Source organism: Macrobrachium nipponense, chromosome 10 (genome assembly GCF_015104395.2).
Source record: "Macrobrachium nipponense isolate FS-2020 chromosome 10, ASM1510439v2, whole genome shotgun sequence".
NCBI lineage: Eukaryota > Metazoa > Arthropoda > Malacostraca > Decapoda > Palaemonidae > Macrobrachium > Macrobrachium nipponense.
This window is the reverse complement of record NC_087204.1, coordinates 99858165-99874256: the sequence shown is the minus strand read 5'-3', so window position 1 is coordinate 99874256 and position 16092 is coordinate 99858165. Positions and strand designations below refer to the sequence as shown.

At 35.9% G+C, this 16092-nt stretch overlaps 1 long non-coding RNA gene across 1 annotated transcript; it reads right to left on the bottom strand.

Annotated features, from left to right (window-relative positions):
• Positions 1–5309: 5309 nt before the first annotated feature.
• Positions 5310–9461, bottom strand: LOC135224197 (uncharacterized). Its single transcript, XR_010316677.1, has 2 exons — positions 9229–9461; positions 5310–5643 (listed from the first exon to the last, which is right to left on the bottom strand). It is a non-coding gene; the product is annotated as an uncharacterized LOC135224197 (long non-coding RNA).
• Positions 9462–16092: the final 6631 nt, after the last annotated feature.

The following is a 16092-nucleotide window of genomic DNA, read 5'->3' as shown; positions in this document are numbered from 1 at the left end:
GATATCAGAGCTTGAGAGAACATTTTTTTGGGTCTGGGCGTGTTACATGATTTTTTTTTTCCTTGACCTCATTACGATTTTTTCTTTTTTGCTTGTGAGAACATTCGAGTTTGAAATGTGAGTGCAGAAGTCCGTGGAGTTGTTGTGAGTTTTTGGGTTGTGTGTGTGCTGATGTGTGAGTTTGGAGAATTGAGTTGGAGAACTTTATGTTTTTTTTTCTTTGAGAGTTATGATAATGGCTTATGATTTGGTGGTCATATTAAGTGGAGATAATTGGGAGACGTTGTTAGTATTTCTGACTTTTTGAGATCATTGTTTGATAGAAGTAGTATGTCTGGGTTAATTTTCTAGACTGACCAATGACTTGACTGACATACCAACACACCTAAAAGTCGTTTCCCAACGCTAGCAAGATGTCCACCAGCCGTGCAGAGAGGTTGCTGTCATTTTGTCCGTGGTGATCACGAGAATTCTACAGTGTGTCTTTTGGGATCTGCAGAAGTCGTTAGAAGTCTTCTACAATGACGGAGGCATTCCGTCTTCCTTTAGCCTGCTACAGTCAAGCAGCTAGTTGCAGACAAGCAAAGAGGGATATTCAAGAATCCGAGATGAGAGAAAATTCTAGTGTTATTTGGAGATAAAAGCGTAACAGACTTTATTTTATAATGCCAGAGACGTGCAGTTATTACTTATATTTTATTTTAAGCCGGCCAATGTGTTTTATGTTATGGAAGCTGTTTTGTTTGACCATTTTGCTAGGCGGGTGCTAGCAAGTGGGCGAGGCCGAGCTGTGTAAGGCCTAGGGTTATAATTAATGATATATTGCCAATATGTTCGCTGTGACCTATTGGAATGTGGAGAAGCAACAACCTGAGAAAAGCTGATCAATGGTTTCTGTGGGGTGGTGTGACATAAAACTGTATAGAAAGACAAGTCAATGTACGACAGTTTATGAACTCTTCTCAAAGTGCCTTTGGGAAACTGGATTGCAGCCCAGTTAATATGAGGCGCTACGAAATGTGCATCTTCGTATGTGCGTGTGTGCTTCTTCTATTCTTAATGTATGATACCCAAGTCTATGGTGGATTTGGCATAGAGGCGTCTGTGGGAGAAAGACAGGATGCCGTGGAAGCTCGCTCAGCGGAAGTTTCTTTATAATATAGTGCTTGAAATATTCCAGCTGCTTGGGTGAGTTTTGAACTGTTTTAGCCAAAGAGTGGCTTGTTACCTATTTAACATTTTATGGGAATATTCAATCTTTGATCTCTGTTGTTAAACTTGTGTGTGTACTTGCGGGGTGTTTTTATGTCTTTGAAACAGACGGTTCTGGCAAGGAACTATGTGGGGACCGAGGGAGACATTTGGTGTGACCAATACAGTTTAGACATTTTACTGTTGTTTTTTGTTTTTTAAGTTAGTCAGTAAGACTTGGATCATTATCTTTTGTTACTTAATAAATGTATTTTTTATAATGCAACTTTCTCATTTTGTTTACCTGTTAGAGTGGAGAGAAAAAGGTGAAGAGAGAGAGAGAGAGAGAGAGGTATCGCTTGGAGAGAGAGAGAGAGAGAGAGAGAGAGAAGAGAGAGAGAGAGAGAGAAGAGAGAGAAAGAGAAGGTCGCGAGCCGTTGGTTGCTTAGAGAGATTGTGTATGCCTGATGCTCGGAGTTACACGTTTACCAAATGAATAATGAGGATTATATCCTCATTACATTATATATTATATATATATATATATATATATATATATATTTATATATATATAGTATATATAGATACTATTTCTATATATCTATATTCTATATATTTCTATATCTATATATAATTCTATATATCCTAATATATATAATAATGATATATATATAATATATATATTCATACCTATATATATAATATATATACTTATATATAGTTATATATATAATAATATAATATATATATATAGATATATTATATATAGATATATATAGTATAGATTATATATTATTTATAATTATATAATAATATATCCTATATATATTATAGATATATTATATATAAATATATTATATTATATATAGAATATTAATATATATATATTATATATATATATGATATAATAATATATAATATATATTATATTATAATATTAAATTAAGAGTATATCATATTATAATATCGAAGTATATATATATAGATATATATATATATAATATTTAAGATATATATATAGGATTATATATAATATATATATATTGTATATCTATATGATTATATATATATATAGAATCATAATAGATTATTATATAATTATATATATGTCTATATATCATTATATATATTATATATCTATATATCTGATTTATATTCTATATATCTATATATTCTATAATATCTAATATATCATTAGATCTAAAGATATATAGAATATAGATATATAGATATATTAGATATATATATATATATATATATATATATATATATATATATATATATATCTATATAATATATATATTTATATATCTATATATTATATATCTATATATCTAAATATATATATATATTATATATATATATAATATATATATATATATATATATCTATATATATACCTCGGAATTGATATATTTTCATATATGTACCGAAGGGAAATTTTTAGTTGATAATAATTTCGTCCCCCCCATGGATCGAACCACTGTACAGTGGACGGGAAACGAAATCAGAACGGACAGTGACGTTATCGAGTTGGCCAACAGAGAGGCTATAAGTTTATATTGATTCTGACCATTACAAATCACTGTCGATATCGGTATTTTCGTAATTAGAATCGATATGAAACCCCTTCAACCACGTTAGCCGATTCGAACGTTTTACCAATGTAGCCTTGTTATGAATACTTATCACATCACCATGATTCATATAAATCATTCGAGCTACAAATGTCCCTTAATATCTAATTCGCTCTACCTCTGAATTGATATATTTTTATAGTTATGTACTGAAGGGGAATTTTTAGTTGATAATAATTTCGTCCCCCCATGGGATCGAACCACCGTCCAGTGGACGGGAAATGAAATCAGAATGGACAGTTATGTTATAGAGTCGGCCAACAGAGAGGCTATAAGTTTATATTGATTCTGACCATTACAAATCACCGTTGGTATCAGTGTTTTCGTAATTAGAATCGATATGAAACCATCTCAACCATGTTAGCTGATTCAAACGTTTGACCAATGTAGCCTTGTTATGAATACTTATCACATCAACGTGATTCATATAAATCATTCGAGCTACAAATGTCCTTTAATATCTAATTCGCTCTACCTCGGAATTGATATATTTTCATATATGTAGCGAGCGGGAATTTTTATTTGATAATAATTTTGTCCCCCCATGGGATCGAACCACCGTCCAGCGGACAGGAAACGAAATCAGAACGGACAGTGACGTTATAGAGTCGGCCAACAGAGAGGCTATAAGTTTATATCGATTCTGACCATTACAAATCACCGTCGATCTCGGTGTTTTCGTAATTAGAATCGATATGAAACCCCCTCAACCATGTTAGCTGATTTGAACATTTGACCAATGTAGCCTTATTATGAATATTTATCACATCACCGGGATTCATATAAATCATTCGAGCTACAAATGTCCTTTAATTTCTAATTCACTCTACCTCGGAATTGATATATTTTCATATATGTACCGTAGGGGAAGTTTTAGTTGATAATAATTTCGTCACCCCATGGGATCGAACTACCGTCCAGTGGACGGGAAATGAAATCAGAACGGACAGTGACGTTATCGAGTTGGCCAACAGAGGCGCTATAAGTTTATATCGATTCTGACCATTACAAATCACCGTCGATATTGGTGTTTTCGTAATTAGAATCGATATGAAACCCCCTCAACCATGTTAGCAGATTTGAACGTTTGACCAACGTAGCCTTGTTATGAATACTTATCACAACACCGTGATTCATATAAATCATTCGAGCTACAAATATCCTTTAATATCTAATTCGCTCTACCTCGGAACCGATATATTTTCATATATGTACTGAAGGGGAATTTTTAGTTGATAATTTTGTCCCCACATGGGATCGATCCACCGTCCAGAAGATGGGAAACGAAATCAAAACGGACAGTGACGTTATCGAGTCAGCCAACAGAGAGGCTATAAGTTTATATCGATTCTGACCATTACAAATCACTGTAGATCTCGGTATTTTTTTAATTAGAATCGATATGAAACCCTCTCAACCATGTTAGCCGATTCGAACGTTTGACCAACGTAGCCTTGTTTTGAATACTTATCACGTCACCGTGATTCATATAAATCATTCGAGCTACAAATGTCCTTTAATATCTAATTTGCTCTACCTCGGAATTGATATATTTTCATATATGTACCGAAGGGGAATTTTTAGTTGATAATAATTTTGTCACCCCATGGGATCAAACCACCATCCAGTGGATGGGAAACGAAATCAGAACCAACAGTGACGTTATCAAGTCAGCCAACAGAGAGGCTATAAGTTTATATCGATTCTGACCATTACAAATCACTGTCGATCTCGGTATTTTCATAATTAGAATCGATATGAAACCCCCTCAACCATCAACCATATTAGCCGATTCGAACGTTTGACCAATGTAGCGTTGTTATGAATACTTATCACATCACCGTGATTCATATAAATCATTCTAGGTACAAATGTCCTTTAATCATTAATTCGCTCTACCTCGGAATTGATATATTTTCATATATGTACCGAAGGGGATTTTTTAGTTGATGATAATTCCCTTGTGACTGAAAGGAGGACACCAATGTAAAATAAGAGGCTTCGTTTGCTAAATTTTAAATATTAAAAGTTTCACATGACCACCCAACAATCAGACATTTTGATTGGACTGAAATGTTTTGTTCCTATTGGACAGAAAGATGATATTTCTAAAAGTTTTAGATTCGTTCTTAAAAAAAAGAGCGAGCTGAGCTGAATCTCGACCAATATGGTCGACTGTTGACTTATATAGCAAAAGATATTCTGTGGTCATCTTCCATACTGACCGAGTTCATTTTATTATTCCTCTTATTAGACTTCACGGTGAAATAATGTAACTAAATTCTGGTATATAGCTTTAATAAACTTTAGATGTGCTGTATGTACTCAAGGGCAATTGTACATTCAATATTAAACCAAGATATGAGAAGGCACTTACAAAGCTTGACCTGGACCTGGCCTGAGGAAATAATGGGCCTAGAAAGTGAAACAAAATACCTACGTTTTTGCAGAATGGAGTAAAACAAATCTGGGAAAACCAAATGAGCATCCATACTTTTATTCTGTAAGTAACAGAGAATCGACAGATATTAAATTCCACCCTCAATGATCAAATACAAAATCTGTAAGAAAATGCATACCATCTATGTACTCTGATGTACGTATGATGTATTTGCAAAAATATATGTTGCAATACCGTCTGAAGGGACAAACAACTGCTAATAATCATCATAATTATTTTCATGGTTTCACAGAACAAAAAGTGGGACATCTCATCGTAACCCCCTCGTAATGCTGTTCACTTTCCTGAACTGTGGAGTGTCTTGCTATCAATTTAGGCCATCTGCTTTTGAATCTCGTCATATGGCGATAATCCCTGAAAAATTTCAAATTATATATCAGAAATGATTTTTATTTTTTACCAACAAAACGACTGAAATTTGAAGACTTAATCAGGTCCACTCTTAGTCCATAAAACATTTGCAAATTGGAAAAAAAGTAAGTTGTGAGAATTCACAATTACTGGAATTTTCAGAGCCAGTCTAGACTGAAAAATTGAAAAAACTTTTAAAAGGGAAAATTGGGCACTTGGGTAAGTTTGGAATTATCTGTTCCTATTTATTAATACAAAACCCCCAATATATTTTCATGTTCAATATAGGTATTTACATTTTTAACTTTTAATAAAAGATAGACATCAACAACTGTGGAACTAATCAACAAATTATGACAATCTAAGCCACTATTAAAACTTTGTTGAAGCTGGGACACTACCAGACTATGAGCTTACCAGCTGAAAGGACGACACTTCTGAAGAATGGGAGACAAAAGTTTTCGAAATTTGAAAGTTTCATAAGAACTGATGTTTTAAAGGGAAGATGATACTTCCAAACTTTTCACCTCTGTCCAATCAAAACAAGATCTTAGCCAGGTCCTGATAGAGTTTAAAGAAACTCTGTGTTCCCCTTCCATACTGACACAGGTTCTCGTTTGCCTTACCTCTTCAAGACTACACGAACCCAGTTCTCTGGACTGACGTCATTACATTAGTATTCTCATCCCAGATAGAGATTTAAAATGTGCTACTTTGGCTCGTTATCTACTCGTCACCTACTCTGGGGTGTAAGTACTAAACACGGAAGGGACTTCTAGTACTAGCCCCACTAAGATCAAAGTATTATATACTGTTTTCTATATCTGTGTGGTCGACAAATTATATTAATAAACTATATCTTCGTGCAGCTGTCTATTTCACATTTACCATACAGCGTTTAGTACTAGCACCTAGGAGTTGGTGACGCATAGATAACAAGCCAAAGTAGCATGTACACAGGCTCTACAATGCTCTTACCCTTAAGACAATCAAACATTTGAGCATTAGGCAGTACAATGCAGCTTTTGATAAACCATTTTAAAACATCAGTGTTAAACTAAAGCCATCCGCTCCTAATAAGAGAAATAAATGTAACATTTCTAGAACACTAAAACGGGACTCCTAGCTTGTACGTCATGCGCTTTTTCAGATGCGAATAACCCCGCAGAAAGGTTTGAAGTAGGCTAGCCTAACCTAAGAGTTGACCATATGTAAACTACTCTACCTACATACTGCCCAAGTTCACTGTAATTACACGCTCATCACAACTCGTAAGGGTTTACTGGGCTATACACTATCAAGCACCACTTTCATCTTTTCTGTTTGCCCTTTGGTGTTTTGTTTCAATATACTATCCAACCAACTGTTCTATACTATAGAAGGTGCTTCAGGTTAAGACCTTGTTCACTATAAGTCTACATCTTTTCACATGGACCAATTCAAAAAAGGCCTTGAACTCACTTATGTATTCCTGTTAAAATTTCTTTTAGTGATGGTGAGTAAATCACACACTCACTACCACCAACATTAAGAATGTTTACGTTACTCCAGAACTGTCTTTGAGAGACCTTACAGCTGGTAATGTTACATCTGCACTTTGAGAAAATTAGGTACACATCCTGCAATGCAACGTCCTAATTTCTCAAGGTTTATGCTGGTCTTAACCTTCTTAAAGATGGTCCTCATGAAGTAACCCTCAGTCAACCAATTATAGCCATGCTAATGTGGGTTGGGCAGCAAGTTCAGTAAAGCAACCAGGAAGAAATTTAGGGACAATCCAAAGCACTGGGACCTAATTTACACCTTACAATATAGCCTAACCACTGCCAGTGCAAGGCATATACTCTGCCAACACAGTGAAGTCAATCATGCCTTAATACACCTCACAAAACATTTTTTCAAAAATTGTACAGCACTGTTCAATGTACGTTATAGATCTTAGCATTTTGTGGCCATAGTTCAACATCTTGATGTACTTTGTATGTACTTAGGTTCAAATTGAGGGGAGGTGTACAGGTCTTATATGAGCATCACAAATTTATCACTTCGCATGAAGTACAATGGACCATGGCAATTGGGCTTAGGTTAAGCTATAATTTCTGTATAAATCCTAATCCAACATTCTTACCGAGGTAAAAATGTAGCAGTAAATTGAGTTCTGCAACAACTGTGTGGCAGGCTAAAGAGTTAATGTTAATTCATATTTTAAGGGGAGGCCTAGCATAAAAGTAAGCTTTTGCGTCGCTACACTTTTTTAGAACAAAGTGCAAAAGCTGTGAGGAGCTGAAAGCTGTGATGCAGGAGGGTACTGATTTGCAAGTCCACATTTAACCCCTTTAAGTTCTGGTAACCTACTTTTCTATTTGTGATATGTACACATCAAACTTGCCCAGGCTAAGTGACAATTCACATTAAGATATGAAGCTATTTTGGTAAAATCGCAGGAAAGTTTAATATACTATTTCCCTGTGTGGCCTGCTTAAAAAGCAGATCAACGAATAAGTCAAAGGGGATGTATCCTTAACTAACTCTTCCATTCTTTAACCTAATATTCCGGGTCTCAGTGACCTAAGCTGGCCATGGGGGTTGTAACACAACCCATATGACTTCGCACATAGCCTAGAACAATAATACTGCGACTATTTCTGCTGTATAACTTATTTCTTATTGGGCGAGGACTTAAGTTAATTTATTAATTTGACCTTTCCTGATAAGCCTGCGACCTTCGTATCCACAAGTGTGTCACGGGTTTATATCAATGTCCCCAAAGCTAACGAGAAATGGACCCTAATTGAGGGAAATGGAAACAAGGGGGGAAATCATGGAATTAAAACTGTATTAAACATAGGGGCAAACCATGGAGTTAAAACCGTTTTGGTAATTCTAGACTATAACTCCGCGTAGACTGCAAGGAACGTTCCCGCGAACACAACAGTCCCTAGGGATTGGCCCATCAAATGTATTTCACCATTTTTAGTACTAGCTCCCAGGGGGAGGTTAATTACAGTCGACCCCCCAAAAATAACGTTAAATTCTTAATAAGCAACCTAAATACTATAGGAAACTAATTTCCAAAGAAATACCTGACATGGAGTTACCTAGATCTACCACCATTATTTTCTATAAAATAAATAAAAGGAAAAGCCATCAAAATCCGATTAAAATTTGCCGTCACCCATACACAAATAATATACTGTTCAACTGATTTAACCCTAGATAGGCCTAGAAGTCTGCAGCCTTGGCTTAGCCCAGCTGCCATTCATTTAACCACAGACCTCATATTTGAAACAACTCAAATACTTACGACAAATAAGTAAAATTATGGCAGGGAATGCAAACAGCCAGTCATTGAAGTAAAAGGCCAATTTTTCAAAATAGGAAATCATAGGCTATGGGCCAAACTTCAAGATGGCCACCATTACAAACCTTGACATCCCAAACACTTTTAAGTCCATTGATACAAACTACTTTAATTTGTATCAGTTACGTCAAGACATCTCTATATATATCACTATATCTTTATAATAACTTTCTGTAACATTTCCAATAAAATCTTTCACCATCAAACTCAAAATACGAAGAACTTACGTCTTACAGCTGAATTTAATTTAGGCAGGTAGACACCACAGCACACCGGATTGAATTAGGACCATATCCTGAACTCCACAGTACCCTCAAGATACATGTTACAAAATGCTCTAAATTTCCTACGTATTACATTAATCAGTTCTCATAGTATTTGCAGTATCGAAAATACAGATATCTGGCAGAATATGCGACCAAAGTTACATAGTCTCATGTTTATTTAGGAGAAATTATCTGACGACTCGAGGGATTGCTTATTTCTGGAATCTGGCGACACTGATACCTACCTCTACGCCGGGGGCATCTTATGGGAAATGGAGGAACTACGAAATAAGCCTTAAAAAAAGATGGTAGTCTTTTTAGCTTTATGTAAATCGTGTGACAAATTGCTTAAATGTTGTTAAAAATAATTAACGTCTCTTGGCAAATTCATCTTGGTTCTAGTTTCCATTTAATGTTAATAAAATATACTAAGATCAGTATGGCAGTAGTGCGCCATTCGAGAGAGAGAGAGAGAGAGAGAGAAAGAAAGAGAGAGAGAGAGAGACGACCGTAAGTTTAAGTTACATAACGGTATATACAGAGGCGATTGGGAACGAACGAAATGAGATGAATACATATGAAATAAGGCCATTACGCAACAGTTATATACCTAGAAGGGAATCGTCTCACGACCCTTACGTCATCCCAGAACTAATCATTAAGTCCCTTTTGATGTTGGAAGCAGTTGGGCAAATTGCTGTTTTGGGGTTAGTAAGTGATGATGATGATGATGATGATGATGATGATGATGATGATGATGATGTGTTCTTGTATAATGGCTGTTCGTGCAGTTAGTTTTTCAATTTCATTTTTTTAATGGCAAGTCTACGGAAAGGGTATTCGTGCAGTTAGTTTTTTTTAATTTTCTTTTTTCTTTTTATGGAAAGTCTGCAAACAGGACATACATAAGATTATCATCATAATTATTAAAGACTTCTGAAGGGATATATACGTTCACATTCTTGAAAGATGGAGATAGACTTGAACCCTTTTACTGAGCGTATATCTTATTGGTATATTGGTAATAGAATACTGTAATGATTGATAAAATAATATGCTACAGGGTGTCCATAAAGTCTCTGTACCATTACAAGTATTTATTCCTCAGGATGGTACTGAGACTTTATGGACACCCTGTATGTTAAATGGTAAAAATAATATTTTTTTATTACAAGTGCATTTTCAACACTATGCCAAGATCTACACTAGAGAAATGGTCATTATTATTATTATTATTATTATTATTATTATTATTATTATTATTATTATTATTATTATTATTATTATTATTATTATTGGAGCAACACCTATCCACACTTATAAAAATATATTTAAACAAATAAATTATATCTTCATAGTCTCTCCATTTTAAACCTATTATTATTACTAATACCAAATTAGGGGTGGTGGGGGGGGGGGGGGGGGGGTGGCGGCTGGTAGGATGAAACCCCACTATAAACCATCTTAGGAGTCCCCTCTATAACTATGATGCCAGTATGATTCTTAATAATCAATCAATCCCCACTGTGACCCTGCCAAGTTTTATGCCCATCGAACCAGTATTATTATTCCATTTCTTCCTCTGGTTTGCTTCTGTAGCTCCAGTCTCTGGTTGTTGGTTACTGTCGTTGTGGTGGTCAGCTGCTGGATGACGACCTCCAAGTACCTGACCGTCTTCCCCTTCAATTGGGCTGAATACCTGGCTGCCGGACGAAGCTCCTCTGTTGCCAGAGGTTCCATTTACGTCGTTGTCGTTTAATCCTTCATTTCTTTCCATCACTGCTGAGTTTTGCTATTTAACCCATAGCTGGACCCTACCCCATCAGGAGTAGGCACTCATTTACAGCTGAGTAGACTGAGGAAATTATGGTAGAGATCCTTTCCCAAGGAATCAACGCCGAGGAGAGCGGTCACCCATCCAACGACTGACCAGCCCCAATGTTGTTTAACCACTCAATTGACGGCCTAAGCCACTCTATTATTATTATTATTATTATTATTATTATTATTATTATTATTACTTATGTTATTATTATGGAAATGAACTCACACACCATGCTTCATATGGAGAGACTCCTGAAATTCACACTGGGTATAGAAACCACAACTTCGTGAAAGGAAACCGGACCATAAGTGCTTATAATCATTAGCTTGAAAAGTTTACCTGAGGAGTTAGTAGCTACCTGGGAAGCTGAGCACCTAGTACTAATTAGTTTTGGCCAAACTTCCCGATCTCCCAAACCGAGTGGATGCTATGGCAACAGACACAAATAGCGATGCAAGAGAGAGAGAGAGAGAGAGAGAGAGAGAGAGAGAGAGAGAGAGAGAGAGAGAGATTATAATCCAGACACAGTAGGCCTAGTACTTACAGGCTCCAGTTTCTTGTTGTTACTAAGTGTCATTTAAATGCTTATGTAAACATTCAGTTTACTGAGAGAGAGAGAGAGAGAGAGAGAGAGAGAGAGAGAGAGAGAGAGAGAGAGAGAGAGAGACTATAATTAGGCCACAGTTTCATGTTGAATATGTCATAAAAAATTCCTTACGTAAAATTCAGTATCACGTCAACTTTTAATATTCATGATTCAAAGTATATATATTATATATATTATATATATTATATATATATATATATATATATATATATATATATATATATATATATTTATTATAATTATATATTTATAATATACCAATGAGAACTAAAAATATGTCACTGGTAATGTTTGCAAAGTTTGAAGATGCCTGAACTAAACATGCACGGCAAAAAAAATTTAAATATTTACAGTTAAGAGCCCCAGTCTATCTCTACATTCAAGACAGAAGTAGTTATCATCACTCAATCAACTGTTACGACCCACAACAAAAGAATTCGGGAAGTTTTCCTATCTTAATTGACTCTCGAGCCACCAGGATTATACCTCAGTTCAGATACGAAACTTCGACTGTAAAAATCAAAAAACGTTCGAGGAAGGTAAAAAACTTCACTCGATACTTCCGAAGAGAATATATATATATATATATATATATATATATATATATATATATATATATATATATATATATATATATATATATATATATATATACACACACACACACATACGTACCTTGAATCTAAATTCAAAACAGAGAAGCATTCGTCGGGTTTACAAAGCATGATGCAAAGCGGTAAGAAGATGCCCTACGCCTATGTCCTACGAAAAACTATAACTAATTTATGTCTATCGCTCTTTGAGAGTCAATTTTGCATAATTAAAATTTCTAGCCAAACCAAGTCTGTCGGATCACGAAAGACACTCTTTATTTGGTTTGAAGATTCCAGTTAGGGTTCGAAATCACGAAAGATTATTCACGAGGTAGGATTTCTTTATTTGTCTTTCTAATTTAGATCTATGACTTACAGAGAATAAAAGATCCACTAAAGTGTGAGAAAAGATCAATGTCAAGTAAGTATTGTGGCAATTACAAGTACACACGCGCACGTAGTCATGTAAGACTTGAAAAAGTGTTAACATAACACTAAATGTATATGGCATATGCTCTCTCTCTCTCTCTCTCTCTCTCTCTCTCTCTCGCTTGAGCTGTTATGACCGCGAGGGCATACAACCTCACCCTAAATCCTCTTGTAAATATGTCAGTAAGTTGTTGTTGCCGATAAAGAGTCGTAAATGGAGGTAATTTGCAACGAGTACAAAATACATAATGAAAGACCAATACTTTATATCTATGATGGTTTATGATCGAATCCCATTCAAAGAAAACGAACCGGAAAGAGAATAGTTGAAAACGTTAGATGGTTAACTAAAGTATATAGTTTAGCTCAATTCTAAAGAGGTTTTGCTGATAATCTCTTTAGAGAGAGGTCATTTTAACGTGTCTAGGTGGATGATAGAAAAATAACGCTGCTCTCGTACGTTACTGGGACTTCGTTTGATAGAAAAAATATATAAAAATAGTTTCAATAATATAGACTTTCCCCCAGTTTAACGAGTAACTGGAATCTTCAAACCAAATAAAGCGTTTTTCGTGATCTGACTGACTTGGTTTGGTTAGAAATCTTAATTATGCAAAGTTGACTCTCAAAGAGCTATAGATAGCTGGGTTTTCGTAGGATAGGCCTATAGCATCTTTACCTCTTTGCATCATGCTTTGTAACACCAACGAATGCTTTGTCCAAATAAACTGAAAAAGTGATCCAAACAACAATGTAGGAAGGTTTAAGTGCCTGTATTTCTATCGAAAAGGAGGTTTAAATAAAATACAAATAAAAAATAATAAACAAAAACGTAAGATTATATTTTCTATATGCATTACGGTCTTACATATCACGGCTACGACTCGAAAAGCAGTGATTTTAGTCGACTTCTCTACAAGGTAAAAGTCCCTCTAACAAAGATAAAGTTAAACCGTGATTAACGTGGCCTAAATGAGCTACGAGATATCAAAAAGAACAATTAACTAATAACCTACAACCGAAAGAAATCCGGAGAAGAGTAGGTTTATATGTTCAGACATAATCAGCCTAGTAGTAGTACTAGCGAATCTGCTTGTTCAGTCTACCTAACTCTTACTTGCTTCGAAAAGACTAGTAGTTTTATAGTATATATATAGCAATTTCATTTATTCGTAGGAAAGGCCAAAAGGGAGAAATTATTGTCAATGTATTAACTAGATTGAACAACAAAACGGACTTTAGCAAAAATGAAGTGTCTGTAGATTCTGGGAGGAAAATGAACTGGCTTGCTATTCCATTTCAGAGGGACAATTGTAGGCCTATGAAAGGCAAGCGCATATTAGGCAGGACCTTCGATAGGTTTTAAATCATTATGGGTAGTAATTAGGACTTTTTTCTCCTCAAAGTGTTTGGGCGATGACCGGGGTGGGGGGGGGGGGGGGCCAGGGTTGGTTGCGTGCAATGAGAATATCAAAAGTTCACGTAATGATGCAATACATTATTACTCCACTGCAACAATTTACTATGTATTTTTCGTTCTCTCCGTATTCCCTGTCATCTTCTGCAACGTCTCTCTATTGAACACCATAATATTCTTTAGAAGCTTGAAGGTCGAGTCAATGACCCCTCTGGTGGGCTTGTTCCATACGAATATAGGGGGTTTCATCTTCAGAATAATATTATATTAATAGTTATGAATATTCATACCGCGTCAACCACTTCTGGGCGCTTTAGAAGTAAGTCGCTATTTTCAACTGCCTGATTATGCAGGACCCTGTCAGCGGGGCTGCCTTCTGGACAAAGGGCCCCCCCCTCGCCCCCCTCCCCGCCCCCGTAGTAACTAAAGAGCAGAATGTGTCTGTAGTTGTACCATAATAAACTTAGAGGTCAGTTAACCGTCTCAAATACGAGGTCACTGCATTCTTCCGTTCGACTCGACAGAATTACGGAATATAGGCTTGATTCCAAAGGACTTCGGAAATAAATGCTTCAAAGTTCCATTCTTTTTTTGGACGAGGGGCAGGGGGAGGGGTGGGATCGGGGGGGGGTGGGGGGGGGGGGGGCGCATTAACGTGCAGTCATACACATAATTCCTTTCATGTGAAGATGAAATGGAAAAAAAAAAAAAAAATTCAGTGGTGTGATATTTCCTTTTGAATTCCAAGTCTCCCTCAACTGTTTAAAAATTTGTCCCGCTGAAGTTTCGATATTGGCCCGAGACAATTTCTGATTTCACGGTGGCTAAAAATATTCAAGGAATGAATTACGAAATGCTACGTCGTCATGCGACTCTCTCTCTCTCTCTCTCTCTCTCTCTCTCTCTCTCAGTCTGTTTATTGAGCATAAGTGACCCTTTGCACTTTTTATTGCTTTCTGAATGATCTCAATATATTCTTTTTTGAATTCCGTTTCGCTCTCTCTCTCTCTCTCTGTCTCTCTCTCACCAGGGGGAAGTTTCCCCTTCTCTCTCTCTCTCTATCTTCTCTCTCTCTCTCTCTCTCTCTCTCTCTTCATACACGCACGTACAAACACACATGCAACCGGTCTGGGCGATTAAGTTGGTCCATCCATCCATCTTTTCTCTCTCTCTCTCTCTCTCTCTCTCTCTCTCTGTGGTTCAGGAAGGGTTGGCCGAGGCGCTGGAGTCCTTCCTTCCATTACTGCGACATATGAAAGGTCTTTATTGCAGATAACCAGACTGGAATGCATTGCTAATGTGACAGTTGTTTTTTTTTTTTTTTTTTTTGCACCCACTGAATCATATTTCTTCGAGGTCGAAGATTCTTTACATTTCTTTTACCCCGCTTTTTTCTCTCCCTGCATTAGAAAGTATTCGAAAGTTCTCTCTCTCACTCTCTCTCTCTCTCTCTCTCTCTCTCGCTCTCTCTCTCTCTCTCTCTCTCTCTGTTACATATATATATATATATATATATATATATATATATATATATATATATATATATATATATTATTGTAAGATGTACGTGAAATACAGTTATGTAAATTCTCAATGTCAAGCAGTTGGTAAGAGAGAGAGAGAGAGAGAGAGAGAGAGAGAGAGAGAGAGAGAGAGAGAGATCATTCCAGGTTCCCTAAAAAAAATGGGAATCTTTTTCGTTCTTTCAACTTCCAGAGCTTTTGTCAGCTTTCCAGCGCCGCTTTCATGGTTTCCAAAATGTACCACTCTTCTCTTTTCCTACTCTCCTCTTAGAGCTAATCCTTCTCTCTCTCTCTCTCTCTCTCTCTCTCTTCTCTCTCTCTCTCTCTCTTTTTATCTCTTTTTATCTTCGCTCTCATTCCTTTCTATTTTTTAGCCCTGCCTCTGATCTCACCCTTCTGTAGTCAAACCAGATCTTTTCTTTATTACTACA